The sequence below is a fragment of the Crocodylus siamensis genome, chromosome 3, assembly GCF_052110815.1.
Source record: "Crocodylus siamensis isolate JL-2025a chromosome 3, ASM5211081v1, whole genome shotgun sequence".
Lineage (NCBI taxonomy): Eukaryota > Metazoa > Chordata > Crocodylia > Crocodylidae > Crocodylus > Crocodylus siamensis.
This window is the reverse complement of record NC_143397.1, coordinates 239,281,437-239,301,189: the sequence shown is the minus strand read 5'-3', so window position 1 is coordinate 239,301,189 and position 19,753 is coordinate 239,281,437. Positions and strand designations below refer to the sequence as shown.

Here is a 19,753-nt window from a genome sequence, read left to right as displayed (position 1 = left end):
GTCTTGCACCACTCCTAGGGCTGCTCCTGCAGTAGCAGCTTCAGGAACTTTCAGCCTGTTGCCCGCTGGGAGAGAGCTCCCCAGCTTTTCTTGGCTCCACTCTTCTTGAATCCCTTGCTGCGTCTGCCAGTTGTGCTGGGCATGCAGCTCCTTTTATAAACCCCAGGCCTCCGCCCCCTGAAGTCTTCCAGACCTGACAGTTTACAGTCTTCAATCAGGTCCAGGGGAGCTCTTCTCCCCCTCCCATCAGGAAGGGGCAAATGGCTTTATTTCTCCCGCTGCTTCCTGATTGGTGGATGGGCTCCACCAATGAAAACAGCAGGATCTCAAGCCTGGGACTCAATCCAAGCTCTGAAAGCCTGCTACATTCAGATGGAATTCCATCAATCCCAGGGGCTTTGTTGCTTTTTATCTTTTCAGTAGCGGTGAAATTTTCTTCCAGTGCAGGGTGCATATCTAGTTCCTCCTTAACAGGCAGTTGCTTGACTCAGTTGGTGGCAGACTCATGTACTATGCGTTCAGCACTAAAGTGTTTGAAAGTGCTCAGACCATTGGTCCATGACAGAGTCTTTGTCAATGTGTAGGGTCCAGCTGTCCAGACCTCCTCAGTGGGCTTTGGATCAGGAAGCTGGGGCCATAGGCAGATTTTAGTGCTTCATAACAGCTTCTGATGTCTCCATTATCAGCATATAGTTGCATTCCTTCTACAAGATTAGTCCACCATTTGTTTTGGATGTCACACAGTTTCCACTGAAGGGTGTTACATGCCTGGCAGTAAACCACCTTTCTCTCTTGGTTGTAGGCTATACTAGAAGGGCTTGATGAGTGGGCTTTTTTTTTGTGAGCAGGGCATGGGCAACTGGTACCTCCAAATCTAGGGGGGCACCAGATTGCCAACTGGGGGGAGGAGGGGTTCCCTCAGTAGCCAGTTGCCAAGCTCAGAGCTACCAGTGGCAAAACTGGAAGTGCACTTCCACCTCCACTTCTGGTTTCACAGCTGATTGATTCTGCATGTGCACTCCCTATGCATTGCCAATGAAGCAGGGCTTGGATGCCTGTGTCATTTTCATGAAACCAGTCTTGGTTTCTCTTAGTACTGAACCCAAAGATGTCCTTGGTGGTCTCCAAGACTACTGACTTGATGAGCTCTCAGAGTCCATCGGGTGAGGTGTCTGCAGCATGAGCTTGGCTTTCAAGCTTTGACTGAAGTGTTGTTTGAAATTTTTGTTGGCAAGGTTGATTTTGCAGCTTGAAAACATGAAATTCCTTTTGGGGGATTGCTTCTGTGCTTGGGCTGAGGCTTGAAGTGGAAAGACAGCTTTGAGCAAATGGGTTGGTGGTCAGTATAGCAGTCAGCACTAGGCATGACTCTAGTGTGTAGGACATTCTCAAGGTCACGCTGATGCACCAAGATGTGATCTATCGGGTGCCAATGTGTGGAGTGGGGATGCATTCAAGTGGCCTTATAATGGTTTTTCTGCTGGAACTGCATGGAGGTTATTGCCATCTGTGTTTCTGCACAGAATTCCAGAAGCAAGCATCCATTGTCATTATAGTTTCCCAATCCATGTTTTCCAAGCACGCCTTTCCATGCTAGATAGTCACCGCCAGCCCTTGTGTTAAAACTGCCCATAATGATGATCCTATCTTTGGGTGGTATTTTCTGGATGAGATTGTGGAGATCAGTATAGAATTTAAGTTTCTCAACTGTGTCTGCCAGAAGGGTTGGAGCGTACACACTGATAATGGTGGCATGCTGCTGGTCATGCAAAGGAAGGCATAGAGACATGATGTGATCAGAAAGACTGACTGGTAAGCTTTGTAGCCTGGAAGCAATGGAGTTCCCTATCATGAAGCCAATACCTGTGGGGCGCTTCTCCATCTGCAATTTACCTGACCAGCAGATGGTATAACCAGCACTGTGGTCTATTAGGCTGCCTTGTTCTGGGAGGCACCCTAACTCAGGGCTGCTGTGAATGTCTAGCCTAGCTAGCTCAAGTGTAACCAAGGCTGAGCATTGCTGAGGGCAGCTACTATCTTCAGGGTCCAGCATTGTACAGGTATTCCAGAAAGCAAGACGTAGAGGTTTTCTTTTCTTCCTGCCTTTTGAAGTGGGGGTTAAAGTTTTTGTTTTCTTTTTCATTGTAATTTGGCCACTTTGAAGATGCCCACTGACCACGGCAAACCAGTTAGGTGGTAAGGAGATGAGTATTTCTTTAGGCCACCTTTTCTAGGCCCTTCTCCTATTTAGGAGTGAGCAGTGCTATCCTTCAAAAAGGCTGCTCGGGCACTCAGGGTGCTGCCGGGTGATGATGTCATCTCTAGCGGGCCCTGCAGCCTCTCCCCGCATTCCGCTCATGTGGGGCTTTTGGCCCGCTGATATGTCCTCCACAGGAGGTTTATATTGAGCAGATTCTTTTTGGTAATGGTTGGTGGAACTGGAGCGTGCTCCGTCCACTCCATGCATTGACCTGGTATTGCAGTGCTTCCAGGACCGGTGCAAAAAAAAACCCAAAAAAACCCAAAAAAATAAAAAAAAATCATTGGTACAACCCATACTCCTGAGCCGCCTGCATGTAGGATTGAGACTGTGGCTTCCAGTATCGTCTTATACCTGCTGTTTTTGCCCCACTCCCAGCATTGCAGGACTTGAAGGACTTGTTTCCTTCCTGCCTGTGCATGAAGCTTCAAAGTGGAGTGAAGTTTGTGCTGACTGGCCCCACTTTTTAAGCCAGAAACTCCTGTGCCATGGCCTGGCAAATTAGGATGGCAGCAGAGAGATCTCCAGGCTGCAGGGTTAGTTTAGGAGTATCCTCCTCCTAGGTGGATTGCTGAACCAGGGCTAAAGACTTCCACCGACCCTAGTTATTTGAGTTGGGTTGCCATTTGTTTGGAACCTCACTTTTGAACTTGCTGCCATGAGAGACCCTTCCAGAAAAAATTCCAGACAGCATCGCCGTCAGGATCATCGGGACACACAAGCCTCTCCACCACCACAAGGTTGCAATTCAGGGAGAGGAATGATGATAAATAATGCAGAGAGAAGAGACTTGAATCTTCAGTTCTGGTGAGTGCACTAAATAATCAGTCACTAATCACTCTGGACTATTGCTGTCCCTGTGAATAGGAACACCATTTTAGGTACCCAAGTCAGTTTGGTACTTTGCTTTCAACGTGCATTCACAGTCCAGAATCCAGTCAGGCAGACAGACACCTCTCTGAACAAGCAAACCAGGCTGGGAGCAAAAACCAAACCCCTTCCTCTGCATTTCATTCCTAATTTAAGCATCTTAATTCAACTGTTTTTTATAGATATCACCCTATATACACCTATGTTTCTCCATGTATTATATAAGGAGCCTGGTATGTAACTTGGGAGTGAGGATCATACAGGCTCCAGGGTGCTTAGGGGTTCTGTGCTGCAATACTTATACCACCAAGGCTCTTGGCCTGATGTCTTGTGGTATGAGCTCACTGGTGTATGAAAAAAAGGTTTCTAACCAGCCAGAATGGATTTTCAGGAATCTCTCCCCCCTAGGACTAAAGAGAGAAAATAATCAAACTAGCTTGAAGATAATTCTTGATAACTTATGACTGTTTGCAAGGGGGAGGCAGTGCTCTCAGTGACCCTACCTTAAGTGCTCTGCTTTTATGGTGCTATATAAAACAAACCTACGTGATCAAAAAGGGACCTTGTGATAGCACCAGTTGTCTACTGGCAAGCTTAAAAAATAATTATGTATTGAAGGTGGGGAGAGCTAGTTTGCATGACAGCATAGCTATGATCATGTTCTTGAATCATGCTAAAAGCTGTGTTTTGGAAAAAGGATTTTCAAAAACCTCAGCAGTGATGGTGGAAGTCCCTGCCCCAAATCTCTGATGTTGACTAGGGGTCAGCGTGAAGGAGATCAAACCAAACTAAACCCAGAGCTGGTGGGAGCATATTCCCCACATATCCTTCTGGAACTAATAATGTTTTCATAGAGTTATTTCTGGGTTTGGTCACTTTACATGGCAACGTTCATGATAATGTCTAAGGTTTGGATCCAATATGCAGAACAATTATACAATTCAGCTTAAATTCTCCAATTAAACATTTGTATGGAGGAAAATGAAGAAATAACTAAAATAGTTTCTCTGAGAAAAATAGAGGGAAAGGTATTTGCCATCTCCCAAGTGGATTTTTTAATCAAGGGGGGAGGGGAGGGAGGGGATGCTGTGATTAGATTAAGACACCAAAGTGACACCAACTCTGTTGTGCTTTGAACTTTGAAAGGCTCCCAGGCTGAAGTGCTGTTCAAAGGATAATTCCCTTGCATGAATAATATGGGGGAGGGTTCAATTACCACCACATCCTCTCATCCCTCATCTTCTCTAGCCAGATACACAGCTCAGGTTTCAGCAGTTTCTTTTCTCCCTGACAGTGGGCAGGGGGAAATGCTACAGAGCCAGGAAAAAGAAACCAGAAGTCAATTAACTGAACCAGAGAAGAAGAAAGAAATGTTTGTCATTACCTGTATGACCCAGTGTGAAAAAACCCCCCCTGCACTATCTCCTCATTCCTGTGTGCATGGAAACTACCTTGTGCTAGAAAAAAGGACAACGTATGCTAAGCCTCGTTCCTCTCAGTGTTGAATGTCACTCGTGTTAGCTATAATGAGCACTCGTATGAATACTGGTCGGCGCTGTTTTAACCATATTTCAGTCTCTGGCTCAGAGGAGCTCTTAACAGCCCAGGCCCACAGTCTTTTTTGTACACTAGCTCTTCCAAGTGTCAGAACTGGTAGAGTCACATTCCTGCTAGACCAACATGGGAAAAATCCTAATATATTCTATGGAGACAAGGACTGAATTAATGCTGCCTCTGGGTCTGTATCACTTTGGTTGCTCCATTTTTGCCTTTGTTGATTTGTAAGATATTACTGCTACCAGTGGGCTGTACTCAATGGAAAGAGGTTTTGTTCTTTGTTTTTTGGGGGTTGGGTTGGTTTTTTTGCCTCACCATCCGAACACTGAGGGGGTGAGGGTCTGAATTCAAACATCATCTACTTGGCATTTTGCAACTCTAAAAATAATCATGGGGAAGAAGCAGGCAATGTAAAAAATGGAGGGGAGGGGAATACGAACAATAGAGCAGGAGGAAAAACAAATGCAAAGAGCATATAACAAGGAGAGGAGAGAGAGGGAAGCAAAGTCATGTTGAACAAGTACTGTGAGTCTTTTGTATTTAGAGCGGCCCCTAGTCTGCAGTAGATTTAACAGACAGAGGGAGTGAAATGAGGGCTTTTTCTGTTCTCTAAGCACATGATACAGGTTTTTGTCTAGCTAGAATAGGATGTTGTTGATTTATTTGTTTTAATTAGACTGACCTTTGGAAAATGCTTGGGTTTAAATGAGCGTATTAGAAAAGTTCACAAATTCTAACTTGAATTATTAATGAACTTCAAATAACTTAGGATAGGCCAAGCCTCCCACTCTGTTAGTTTTGCAGATCCCTTTAATATCTCCATGGACACAACAGCTCCTCTTGCCAAGCAGCGCAGAATGCTGTGAACAACGTAGATAAGCACAAGGGGAGTTGATAATGGATCTTCAAACCTAAGAAAAGCTCTGAGCTAATGGTTACTGTAGCTTATGCCAACCGCCTAGGAGCTCCTATCTCCCAGCTGAGGATTCATTTGCCAGCTGAGGATCACTGAAATATAGTGATTCTTCACCTGTATCAGAATATCTCTCACCCCTTCTGCCAGGAGATGCAGGAAGGATGGTATAGAAATAGACTATGGCAGCTTTATGGCAACTGCAGCTGTTTAACTCTCTGTATGAGTAGCACAACACCAATCACTCAAAAGCAATAGTCTCTGGCATGGCAACACAAAAGCCAGACAGACAAGTGGAAGACAGCATACTTACTACTGGAGAGTGTTGTCTACGGGGACTGTACAGCAGTCTTTATTCTGATGAAGGGGGCTGTAAGGTTTTTAGCAGACAGAAACCTCGATTGAAGTCTCAGCTGAAAGTCATTTACACAGTAAACTGCAAGAAACTCACTTTTCCTTTTTGTTATTGGTATTTGTCTTTTTCTTTTTCTTAAGTAAGCTCAAGATCCCTCCACAAGACAACATTAATTTTAGTAGGCAAATAAGCTGCCTTCCTGCTGTGGCTGGTTCAGGTGGGACACACAGCAACCAAGCTGCTTCAGGAAAGAAGACCTGATGCACTCTTGGAAAAGATGTGGGTACCCCCTATTAAATGTGGGTGTTCAAAAATAACAAGAGGACCTACAAAGAAGAAGCTTTAACAGGCCAGTACTATTATTAATCAGCAGTAAATCACTACTAAAGTAAGCCATCAAGTCTAGCATAAGTAAAAATGTGTATTTCATTAATGAAGGCACAAATTTGCTTCACTGATTCTTGTCTATTTTGTTTTTCTTTAAAAAAAATGTTTTGCTTAATAAAATGCATTTATTGATTTACCCCTCTCCATTTTGCCAGGTTATTAGTTTCGATCTCCCCAATTTATAATAGCACAAATTGACATTTCAGAGCAATGAGGACCAACCTTTTTGGTAGGCATGCCACAAATTTGCCTCTCACCCTCCCTGAGTGCCAGTCTGATCCTCTTTCCCTGCCCAATCTGCTGCTTTGCTTTCTGCTCTGTGCTTTCTGACTGATCTGCCATTCTATTTTCTGCTCCCTGCCCTATCTGCCACTCTGCTGCCTGTCCCCTTCCCGGTCTGCCACATGCCACACACAGAGGCTGCCCATGCCACTTACAGCACATGTGCTGCAAGCTTGTCACCCCTGGTTTAGAGAGTTTGAAAAAGAATAACTACATACACAAACGTTACATTGGCTTCATTTAACCTTTTCCAGACACAATTCCTTTGTACATATACATCTACCACAGGTTCTCCTTTGCCTTGTGCTTCATGTAGTCATTTCAACCAGGGCAGGACAAGTGGTAGACCAGTGCTATTGTGATTCACAATTTGAACCAGTGAAAATTAGGTCATATGGTAAAGGTAGTGAAGAATCAAGCCATTCATCTTGGAGACGCTGTGTGCACCAGATAAATTTGGAGCTGGGGGCATCTATTGGCATTGCCAGGATGCCTACAGAAATACATAACCAGGCACAAATCCTCCCAGATGCCAGGCACGAATCATCTCGACACCATTTGGATTAAACTTAGTTGGAGCTGCTGTGCCTTGGCAGTGACAAGACAGTAGGGAAGACGGGTGTGTGGAGTGTGCACTAATTGATCGCCTCACCTCAAAAGCCAGGATCCATCACAGCAAGAATCAAAGAAGCCCATGAGTGATGGGCAGCTCTACCACTGCTGTGACAAAATCCCACACACTTCCCCTGTAACCACTGGGCCTAGCTACTGCAGAGAGGCATGATTTTTATAACTTTGCACCAGCTTTTCTGAAGGCCCAAATATTTAGCTATACAGTAGCAGGGTGACAATGTTTGCTTGAAATACTGTTAAGAGCCATTGCTTTGGCTGGCCTGTGTGAAGTCAATGAAATATGTGCTCCTTTATCTCACCCAGGAATAAAAGATTTTGAGGCTGGGTAATCTGAAGTGAGAGGGACTCAAGGAGAAGCCTCAGTTGAGGAGAACATTTAATTTTGCTCTGTTATCTTCATTTCTGGGTTAATAATAATAACTTGCTAATAACAATGAGCATTCAAACCAAAATTACCTCTGGTTGTCTGTGTGGGAAAGTACAATGGGAAAGGTACTTGTTCATAAATGCTCATAGCACTGAAGAAAGGGTGTGCTGATTAGCTTCCAGCCCTCTGAAGCTTTAGGAGGCAAAACTCCCAGGGAAACAGTGCTGCGGTTTCTGAGGAAGTAGTAAAAATGTTGGGGCAAGGAGGGGGGACTTTCATTAGGGTGGGTCTCAGGACCTGCTGTAACTAAAGTGCCCACATCTTGTGTATTCAGTGTCCTGCACTTCAAAATGGTGGCAGGGATGCTTTAGTTAAAGCTCGTCAAGTGAGCTTTATTTAAATTGCCCCCACCACCATTTCAAAGTAGGGAAATGATGAATACATGTGATGCTGAGGTTGCTGGAGCATGCTAATCAGCATGGTCCAGCAGACTCAATGAACGAAGTCTGTTCTGACGTGTTATCATTAGAACGAGCTGGAGCAGGCGCTGGGCACGTATGTTGGTGCCCTGGGAGAAGCTGCGCTCTGTTCTGCTCAGATTGTGGCTTGAAGAAAAGCAATCAGAGTAATGGCCCTGAAATGCACTTTCCTGACAAACAGGCCCAGCACTCCTGGAAATGGAGGGTGGTTTCTCCAGGGAATCAGAGTTTTATAGAAACCTAGTATAACTTTCATTCATTTCTTTTACTATGAGAGAGAGAATTACTGGACACGAAGCCCCACCTGGACATGGGTCCCCTGCTCTTGATCTTCAGAGGCCTGTAACTTAATTCCATAATGCAGTTAGAACAGGGCTTAGTCCTATCTATAACGGCAAGATCAAACTGTATTATGCATGGGCAGAACTCTGTGGCAGTGTAACATTATTCTTCACCATAGTAGATTGGCAGAAATCCAGCAAGAATGGTTCTGCTCAGTGTAGCTAGAGCTTGAAATGCTACAGAGAATTTTCAGATTGATACTGAGTCAGCAGTTTGCTTTTCACATGCACTCGCATTAGGGGAAAAAAAATGACCCTCTTCTATCTTCCAGCACTGCCCACTCAGCCACATATCTGCAAATCAGGGTTGGTACCTTTGGCTTTGTGCGTCATCGTTGCAGCCGGAGAGCTTAGTGAATTTCTGACAGATGACTGACATACAATTGTATTAATCATGAGCAGAGATAGTACTAATCTATGGAGAATTTGCACAATGTCTGCAGGGTGTCTGCAGAGAGGGGAGATACATACGTTCATGACATATGTATCTTTTCTATCAAGAAGATAAGGAGTGTTCCCGGTTTCTGATAATTTTCCTACCAATACTCATTTTATGAAAGATAATCACACCCAGAACTCTTGTGTAATGGTTTTTAACTAAAATGCTGAAGTACCCTGTCTCCTTTAATTTCCTTATTTTCAGGCCCATGTCTTTCCCTAAGGACAATATTTACCTCTTACTGTTACCTATTACTGCTTGTAGTGTTTATAATAAACATTAAAACATACTGACTCAAACATATCCCATCTTTCATAAAACTTCTCTGTTCAAAAATGTTCAAGAGAAACAAAAAAAATGCTCATATGAAAGATGGCGCATAGTGATGTTGATCTGTGTTATCTGGAGCTTCCTAAACTTAGACTCCAACATATGTTTGGAGTGAGCAAGTCCTAAAGCAGGTGTTCTTCAACTATGAATGGCCTCCCGCCCTCAGCAAGCCAAGCTCTAACTAGCAAGCATTGAGATCCCTGCCTTTATGGAGCTCAGATATCATTATTAGCATTATTTTGTTTTCTATTAAAAATGCAAACATCCCCATTTGTAGCATAAACCAGAAGGCTGTTATCTACTTTTGTGTCATTTTGCCATATAACACAGTCAATACAGAGCTTGGATATATGCACTTCCTTGAAAAACTGTTGGAAAGCTACAACTTTTCAAGTATGCTTAGCTTTTAAAGATAGATAGTTTCCTTCAAATCCTATAAAGCTTCTATTATAAACACTTTACATGTAAATGCCCAGAGCATCAGCAGCATCTTATCTGACTCTGTCTACAATAAAACTGGTAAGTGTTTTGGTAGATAAGGGAAATGCAGTGGATTTGAATATTGCTGGACTGGCTAGACCTCAGTACATGGGCATCTATATACAAGTTGGGGCGGGGAGGGGAACGGTGCTTTAATTAAATCGGCTCTGAGAGCAGCTCTAATTAAAACACCCACGGTGTCACATGTATTCAGCATCCCATGCTTCAAAATGGCCATGGGGTTCACTAATTAAAGCACGTTCAATGAGTTTTAGTTAAAGTGCCCCACTGCCATTTTGAAATGTGGGGGCATTGGATACACGTGATGTGGAGGCTGTTGGAGTCTGCTAATTAGCATTCTCCAGCAGACTCACAACAGACTTGTTTAATCGAGTCTGCTCCAACATGCGTTAATTAGCAGGCATCAGAGCAGAGTTCAATCACATGTATAGGTGCCCCTTGGGTCTGGTTTGGGAAGTTACATTTCAAGAAGGATGTAGAGAAACTGGAGAGGAGCAGGAAGGGAGTAACAAAGAAGATAGAGGGCTTGGGATGGTATATAGATGAAAAAAAAGGAACTAGGTATATTTAGTTTGGAGAGAAGGTGTTATAAGGGGCCATGGTAACAGTTTTCAAATACTTGAGAGGCTGCCATAAGGCCAATGGAGAAAAATAGTTCTCTCTTGCCACCGAGACAATGGGTTTAAACTACATCCAAACAAACTTAAATTAAATCTGAGGGAAAACTTCCTACATGAAAGAAAGATATGGCGAAGGAAAAAGCTGGGTAGGGCAACTATGGGATTTCCTTCACCAGAAGTTTTCATGAGTAAGTTGGCATCTGTCTGGGATAATTTAGGAACAGCAAGTTCTACCTCTATGTAGGTTGGACTAAATGACCTTTTTGCAGTCCCTTCCAACCCTATGCTTCTATGAAAACAATCTCAGCTATTTTGGGTCAGTCTGTGCTCAGTCTTAATATTTTTTGTGAACTTCAAGCTCCCAGCGATGTTTACTTTATATCTGCACGTGGCTTTCCAGTTAGCATTTCAACAGACCTTATGGGCCTGATTCTTCCACTTTTACAGCAGTTGATTCCCTGCAACTCCATTGCCTTCAACAGAATTTGCTACACATTGAAATATATGTGGAACATAACTGCGATGGCATAATTTAACCAGTTCTCAGGGTTACATAGACTGTAAGGACAGAAAGAGACATTTATAAACTCATTTTCCTTCCTGCATATCAAACTACGCCGGACTTTAGTGCTACATGCTAATTGCATGTGTACATGCACCCATGGTGTAACAATTATTTTCCAGCACTCACATCATTTTTGCAGATAAAAATATGCTTCTAAAATACAGAATGCAAAACAGGTCCATTGTTTTAGTTTCAGGCTCACCAACACAGAAATAAAACCACCACCTCACACATACTCGGTACTTCCTCGTTTTTTGCCTTGAAATACTAATTTACAGCACTACTTGGACCCGGGCTGCCAAGCCACAAATGACTCTTCTATGTACCCACTGGGGCCCTTCATGGAAAATGTTATCAAAACTTCTTTTTTTGTTTTCTGTAAACACTGGGGATGTCTTTCCTGTGCTCATAAATAATACTGCAAGGGTGCTAGTTGGACTTCATAAGTGTTACTTCATGGACCAGAGGTTTTTCTTTTGAGCAAAAGTGTGATTCCGCAGTTCACCCTGGGGTGGATAAGTTGCTCTGGCTTGTTGGTTAGCACTGGCTACTCGTATGCTCTGGTGAGGAATGAGTGTGAGTTGTGAACTGGTCCATTTTGCCACAGTGTTTGGAGCTGATGTTCACATGATTTTGTCAGAGTTGCTGCTTTCTGGGATACTCCGTTCTGCATCCTTTGGTTCTAGCTGTGTCCTCCTTGCCTTTGAATCAGACCAATTTACCAAATAATCCAGATTGCTCAATAGGGTTGCCTTGACTTCACATTCCAGTAATATTTGTTGTCAACTGCAAATGTTATCATCAGTGGTGTAGGCTGTAGATTCACCCAAAGAACCTTGTCTGCCAATGTTATCATCAGGGATTTTTATATTTACTTCCTGATATTGCATAGTACCAGGCCTAAAAAAAATTCCCATGAAAAAACCCTGGAAAGGATCTCATTCAGGGATGTTTCTTCATTGACAGCTACTTTTTGAGATCTACCAACCAGGCTATTCTTAATCCACTTTACACATGCTTTATAGATAGCATGTGGTGGTAATGTTTTAATTAAAATAGTATGTGGTAGGAAGTGCAACACCTAAAAATCTAAGTATCTAGACAGCTACTTTTTCAGACAAACCCTTTATCTCATTAGAAAATGTAATCAATTTTGGTTGACAAGGCCTATTCTCCAGGACACTGGGCTGATTGGCATTAATTAAACACCCATAACTTAATTCTTTATCAAGTATCCTCTAATTAGCTCAGTTGTCTTATTGGCTCTGGTAGACTATCAGGAAAACATTAGCACTAGCTGTGGAAACATTAGCTCTAGCTGTGGAAAGCAATCAGCCCAATGTTGTTTGTTGAAACAAAGCTTGAATTTGATTTAAATGCTGCTGCCCTGGTAATAGAAACAAGACACAAAGAGTTTTCCCTCTCTCCTGAAGCCATTGTAAGTTTAGGATGCTCAAAGAACACAGGATGGGCCCGGTCCACCAGAGTCAATACTATGGTGTTCATACATGTATATTTGTAAGTGCATTAAAGGGACTTAAAATAAGAAACCTTTATGACAAGCTATCAAAAACAAGTCTAAACAATTTAAAGTCTGAAAACAAGCAGAGAAATTACAGTTCAAAACCAGTGTGGTTATAAAAAGAAACGTTAGTATCAAAACTCCTAAGGAATTACACTTCACCTTTAAGTTATCTACACAAGATGTGCTCCAGGACTAGAGTGAAGGAAAAATGCATGAACTGTTCCTAGGTGAAGCCAGCTAGTGGTGTGTGTCAGAGGCCATCCCTACAAGTACAGCCACACTGATAGATAGTTATGAGCCAGCTGGGTTACAACCTAAACACTTCTTGCCTTTGTGTAGAGAAAAAAAAAACCTGATGGTAGGAAATCCATGTTTTAGGACATGCTCACATTATTTCATCAGCCTTGGTTATAACATACTTAAGATGTGCGGTCTTGGCAGAAACCAAGCTGTGGCTCTCTAGCTGGCCATGCTACAAATGCTGAGCATACTCAAAGAAGCTTGTCTACATCAGACTTTTGTGGGAGGTGGAGTCATACTGTGGATTTGATCAGACTTGTGTTGCTCTCCTTAGTCAGGTCTGTACTAGAAAGTTTTTCTGGCAGAGCTGTTCCAGCAAAACCCCTGATGTGGATACAACTTGGCTGACAGAGAAGGGGTTTTATCAGCTTAGGCCAGGTCTGTATTGACTGCTCTCTGCCAGCAGACAGCAGCTGCCACCCGCAAGCTGCCAGTGTTTGCATCGTTGCAGCTCTTTGTGGCTCCACTGCAGAAGTGGGGGCTGCCAGTGAAGTGCTGCATAGGCCGTTGAAAGGACTTCAGCACGAAGTGACTACTCAAGCTGGCTGCTGGATCAAAGCACAAGCCTTGCTTCATTCCACAGAAGTGGTTTAGCTCTCCTGGCAAAATTAGGGTTCTGCCACTGCAGAGGAGCTCCTGGGGGTGGACCCACTCCAACTTTTGCAGGCCTGGCATTTTGTCAGTGAAAATACAAGTTAGACTAGGCCTGATATTGCTTGGAGAGGGAGTGTGACTGCAGCAGCAGAAAACCCTCTTCTGTCAGCCTATGCTGTGTCTACATTAAGGGGCTCAGCTGAGGTACTGGAACAGCAGAGGTTCTGTAGTGAAAGCAAGCTCACTGATATCTAGACCTGCTCTGGGCAAAGTTAGATGTGTCAGTGGCCAGGGTCCTGTCTACGTTAACAACCCTAGACCTGCTCTCAACAGCAGGCAGTTTCCTGAACAAAAAGTTTTTTGTAAAAATATGTCTCTACACACACACCTTGTAGTCACGGATCATTGCTTTTTTAACCCACCATAAGTATCTGTGCATCCGTTACAATATATGCACCCATGGAACTGCACTCCCACACACCCGTCCACAAGGCATTGTCTCTCTCAAACCCCTTGTCTTTTAATCCTGTCTCTGAATACGGGGTTTAAAACTCAGTTCATTTGCTGTCCCTTTTGCTGGAGGACCCACTGCTGCTGTCCTCATTCATCACTGTCTTCCAATCCAGTTGTCTCAACATCCTCCTCGTTGTCTGTTTCCGGGGGTGGGGGGACTTGAAAGATCCTGTGCCGAGTGTCCCTCTGCCAGGTGTATTTGGCTGCATCCTCACTGTCCTCTGCTACCAATTTCTGGTAATGGGCATTTTCCTCAGAATGCCTCAGTAAAGCATGGTTATATCAGGATGGCCAGATGTTCAAATGCATTCAGGTACCTAAATAAAGCCCTTTCCCCCTACCTGCCTGTCTCACACCTATTGTCTCCCATTCCCTCTGATCCTCACTGCCATGCATTTGCATTTTCACAGACCTGCATTTTGCTTTTTGGCTTCTGTTCCACCCAGGGGAGCACACAAAACACAAGCAGACTCTCCCTACGCCTGGAGAAGTTGTGCCCAAGAGCGTGAAAAGAACTGTTTTTCCAACTACTTAGCTGGTCTAAGAAAAGATACCGCATTTACCCAAAGAACCTTGTCTGCCTGCGTCCTTAGACCAGCACAGCTGCAGCCAACAACCCTAAATAAAGTGTCCATCTTTTGAGAAGTGCCCAGCATCAATACTGCGGCAAGGAAGTTTGGTGCCAGGGGCAAAGCCCGTGGTGGCAGCCTACGCACAGATCTGGGGGATACACGCCCCACCACATGCTTGGGATTGCACCCAGTGGCAGGAGCCACCTCCCCCCCATCCTCACATCCCTGAAAATCAGCCACTCACAGCTCCATCCCACACCCTGCCTGCTCCGGCTGGGCAGCACCTGTTGGCACCCCTTCGCTTCATTGCCTGGGGCGGTCGCCCTGCTCGCCCCTGCCCCCGGCTACAGCACTGCTCAGCGTGCAGTAGCTCCTCTTTTTCTCACTGGCAACTGAGAAGAAAATCTGACCTCTTCCCTTAGGAACTTAGATGTATACAGAGCTCTCTTAAAAGTCTGGCCACTTCAAGGTCTATTTAGATACCTAGACATAAACGTTGCTTCAGCCTTCATTACCATCAAATGTAAAGCAGTTTCCTGGCATGATTAGAACATAGTTGGGGATTTTTTCCTATGTGAAGAAGCAAGAACAACTGGGTGATCACTGATAACTCAGTGAGGAGTCATAACCACTTTTCACAACCCTGTTTAAACATAGCTTGTAGGCATGACTGTCTGGGAAAGTAACTGCTGCACTAAAACTAAAGAAAGGGCGCTAAGAAATGCTAAAATGTCCCTGCTTCCTGCAGCTGCTGAAGGCAGAGCAGTGACTCTTAGACTGCAGGAATGCATAGGTATAAATAGACTGTGTGCAGCCAGGTCACCTCCTTAGTGTAGTTAGAGACTTTTGAAAGCCTGGGGATTCGTCAGAGCAAAACTTGAGTCTGAGCTTTTATTATTTCCTAAACAGTGCCATCTGGTGGCCAGTTTGAAAAAAAGCTGCAGGGACTCTCCCAAAAAATGCAATGTTCTCCAAATTTGGGGGTGATTTATAGTGAGGTAGCAAGAGGGTATACAGATAACGATCTTGGGTAGCCTGGGGAATAATAGCTCCAGACCACTGCAACTTTGGAAGCAGATGGCAGGTATACTGCTAACCCATATCTGCTTACCTGCAGGGTTCAATGTATCAGGGCACAGAGTGAGAGTAGGGGCTGAGGGTCCTTGTGCAAAATTGCGCTGCTGAAGTAACATACAGCATGTCTCGGGGATGTATTTGGGAGCGGTGTTGATTTGAGACAAAAAAGAAATGCAAAACGCTAGAACTCTTGGTTTGGAGAGGACACCTTTTATTTAACCAACTAAGAAATGGTTCAGAGATGATACCTTTTTATTAGCCCAACTAAGAAATTGCAAAAAAAAAGTATTGTTTTTAAAAGTTCTCAGAAAAAAAAAAGATTTTTTTGGGGTGATTTCTTAGTTGGTCTAATAAAAGGTATCATCTTTGAAGCAAGAGCTCTAGAGTTTTGCATTTCATACAGGATGTCTGGGATTTTAACTGCAACCACACCACAGCAGTCATTGCAGTGGGAACCTTCCCATACTGCACATTACAGAAAGTGAATCTTGGAAGAGATCATGGCTGTAGAGAAGAGGATAGTTAATTCCTGGCAAGAAGGGGTGTCAATGCCTAACTCCATTGGACATTGAGCCATTCCCTTATACAATCTGACCCTGTGTAGAAAGCAGCTGTGGGGGGGAGGAGGCCCCCCCCCAAAACCCCCAACCTAAAACCGTTCCCCCAACTGCAGTGAAAGGGATTTGAAAAAGCGAAGCTTTCCTCTCCTAACTGCTAGACATGAAAAAGGAAATCAGGTGATGGCAACATGTGTGTATTGCATTTCTCTGCAAATGTTTGCAATTAAGCTAATTGAATTCACTCCGCGGAACGGGTCCTACCGCCAAGTTAGTTTGAATGGGCAGTGGTTTTTTTTTTTTTTTTTTTTGCTTCTCCCTTACAGGAGTTCCCTCCCTCTTCCCCGTCCCCATCCTCCGCCCTATTAAAACAAGTCGACCCCATAACGTGGAGTAAAGCAGCAGCAGAAAAGAAAAAGTCAGGACGTCTGGGAAATATTACCGGTTTGCTTTTGCTGCTGCTGCTCGGGAAGCCCAGGCATCACCAAAGAGCCTCGAGACTGATGCATCTCTACAGACATCTCCCAACTTTCAGAGCCTGCCTCGCAACTTCTTCAGGCTCCCGGCGAGCTGGGTTTGAAACAGGATCTTCAGCTCGATCGCGAGAAACCAGCCTCTAATTTATTATTTCCAAGAGATTTTTTTTATTTTTATTTTTTAAGAAACTTTGGGCTGGAAACTTAAGGAGAAAAAAAAATTGGGGGAATAATAATAATAATAATAATAATAATAATAATAATAATAATAAAGTGGGGAGGGAAAAAAATGAGCAGAGCTCAGTAATTTTCAATCTTTTTTTTTTTCCTTCGAATCTTTTCCCTTGTCCCCCCAACCGCCCCTTGGGGGGGAAACACAAACACACACAACCCCCCCAGCAACAAAGTGCCATTTGATCTATTACCTCAATCTTGGAAACTATTCCGCGGGAGCCACAGCCTACCAGACCACACACGGGCTGAAGACCCTTGATGACCAAAGGGGAGCAGGACAAACAAGGTAGGTGATTGATTGATGGTGGCGGGGACGGAGGGCAACACAAGGGGCTTGGAAACCCCGACTTGGACGGGACAGAAAGCGGCGAGGTGTTTGTAAACCACGTCTAGGACTCCCCGGGGACCCGCTTCGCGGGTGTCTGCAGATCTCTCTTGGGACCTGCTCCTCTGCACCCCCGGGGATCTCTTTCCGGACCCGTTTCCTGCGGATCCCCGGGGACCGGGTCCGAGGCCGGTCCCTTTCCACCGGCTGAGCGGGGCCGGGGGCTCCTATGGACCCCGCGGCCCGCCCCGCAGGTTGCCCCATCCCTGCCCCGGGGCCAGGTGCGCCGGGCTCGGCTCGGCTCGGCTGCAGCACCGCGCCCGCGGCCCGGGGAGCTGGCGGAGGAGGGGCGCGGGCGGGGGGCGACCGAGCTACGCGGCTGAGCCTGAGCCGGGCGGCCTCTCCCACAGGCGGCGGGAGGTGGCAGCCCCAGCCCCGCCACTTGCGCCGGGATCGCTGCCGCGGGGGAGGGACCGACGTGGCGCGGCCCCAGCGCGGGGAATGGAGGCGAGGCCGCCGGCGAGCCCATCCGCGCGGGGCAGCGCCCTCCCCGCCCGGGGCCGGGCATTGCGCGGGGGCTGCGGGCGGGCGGGGGGGGGCGCGATTTACAAACTGACACCCACGTGGCAGAGCAGGGAATACCTGTGAGGTCACAGCCGCTCGGGCCGTCCCCATTGTGACGCGGCGGCGAGCCCCTCCCTGATTGGCTCGCCTCGGCGGGAAGGGGGTTCCCCGCGAGCGGAGGACCCGCGGGAGCCCCGCCGGCCAGAGGCGCCGAGCCGGGTGCGGCCCTGCGGCCCGGGCCGCGTGCGGGGGCAGAGCGGGCCCGAGGACGCGCCCCGAGGCGCCGGCAGGGCGCAGCGCTTGCCCGTGCCGCGCGCTGTAGGCCGGACGTGTCGCTGCCTCCCGCCACGGTCGTAGGGGCGGCGCGGCGGGGAAGGGGTGGCTTTCCCCAGAGCCGGGGCAGCCAGCAGGCCGCGCTCGGCGCTGAGCGGAAGGGCACCCGTGGTGGCCCGCACCCGCGAGACCTGTGGCTCTCATCCTTTTGCAGGCCACGGCGCCCCGGCTCCGCGGAGTGCGGCTGTGGGTGCTGCGCCCGCTTCCCTTGGTGCTGCGCAGCCAGCCCGGGACGCTCCCCTGTGCGGAGGCTGCAGTCAGCCTAAAGAGCTGCCCCGTGCTGCGCTGCCTGTGCTCCACCTGCACCCATTTCCAGGAGGAGAATGGCGAGGCTGGACCATGAGGCGTTGCATAACGGGGGTCTGCTTTAGGCTTACAAGAGTGCTAATGCAGGAGGAGGCATGGGGTAGTTTTACCTGGTTGCTGTAGCTACAACGCCCCTGAGAAGGCCTCACTGGCACCCCAGGGTGCTGCAGCACCCTGGTTGAGAACCGCTGCACTAGACAGACATGATCCTCCAAGAGCTAAGAGCTGGACTAAATGACATCCTGAGGCCCCTTCTAGCCTCTCTTGCCTAGGATTGGACAAGTAGTGTTGTTGACATGAGTATAACTCTTGCAAGTCCTATGAAAAAACACTCGAACCACCATCTGCCTTTTAATCTTTCTATTATAGGCATTTAAAAATTATTAGAATAGGACTGATGCCAGCAATCTTTCCCTGAACAATTATATGTATACTAAAGTAATAATAAAGGACCACAGGGGGGTTGCCATTGACTTTAGTAGAGCTATGATTTTTATCACGGTCCTATAACTCATCTCGCATACAATTCCTGGGAAATGCCTTTGCTGGAATCAAAGGACCCAACTGCACTGATTTCACTAGAGTGCCAAGCTTTAATGCTAGCCTTATGCCCAGCTTTAAACACAGCCTTACATATTTTTGGCATGTATGCATAACATTTGTCTTTTGTTCCAGATTTATGTATACAGGGCCAATTTTTTTCTTTCACCAAAGATAATGGGACCCTTCAAGAGAGTGGAACAGATACGGCCCATGATTTATAAATATAAATATATTACAAGGTAGTAAGCAAGGTTGTAAACACCAACATTTTTTTTAAGGTGGGTAACGTGGCATTACTATAATTGGTTTAATTCCAAACACTTGCCTACACTAAATTCCAAGTAAATTGGAAGTGATTTATAACCTGGGTTTTTAACCCTATTCCACAATGTTTGCGCGCAAACATTTTGTATTTTTTACCCAGTAGTTTGAAAGACAGGATCCAATTAAGAATATAGAGCCCAGTTATTACTGCACAGTCCTTACTCATGCTCCTAACAGCTTACATTTGTGTAGTTCATAGTTAACAGTCAGGAAAGGGTCTTGGTTTGATGTTCAAAAACCAGAGGCAGGCAGAGTCTGGCATTATTCATGATGATATACTATCCCACTCTTTATTTTTAACCTAAACCCAGGCTTAATTTTAATCTCCTGTGGGCCCTTTTAGAGAAGATCAATGGCATGTAAAATCTGGAAGTGATAAATAACTATAAACAACAGATATGGGAACTCTGTTGCAGTAAAGATGTACAGATGTAACATAACTTTTCAGTTGCTCCCCTGCAGGCTGTTAACTGGAAGAGAGAAGCTGGACAGCTATTTCATGGTTACGATTAATGGTGATCCAGAATTATTTGTACTTCAAAGATGAAGCATTTATTTTGCTGTCAAGTCTAAATCTCTTTTAATTGGATGCAAATCCATGCTGATGAAAA

The 19,753-nt window shown here is 45.6% G+C and overlaps 1 protein-coding gene across 1 annotated transcript in view; it reads left to right on the top strand.

Moving 5' to 3' along the window:
- The first annotated feature begins 16,400 nt into the window (after window positions 1-16,400).
- Window positions 16,401-19,753, top strand: part of HAS2 (hyaluronan synthase 2) — a 28,623-nt gene continuing 25,270 nt past the window's right edge. Inside the window, exon 1 of the mRNA XM_090040574.1 lies at window positions 16,401-17,033. The gene's annotated coding sequence lies outside the window, so the exon portion shown is untranslated. The remainder of the gene's footprint in view (window positions 17,034-19,753) is intronic.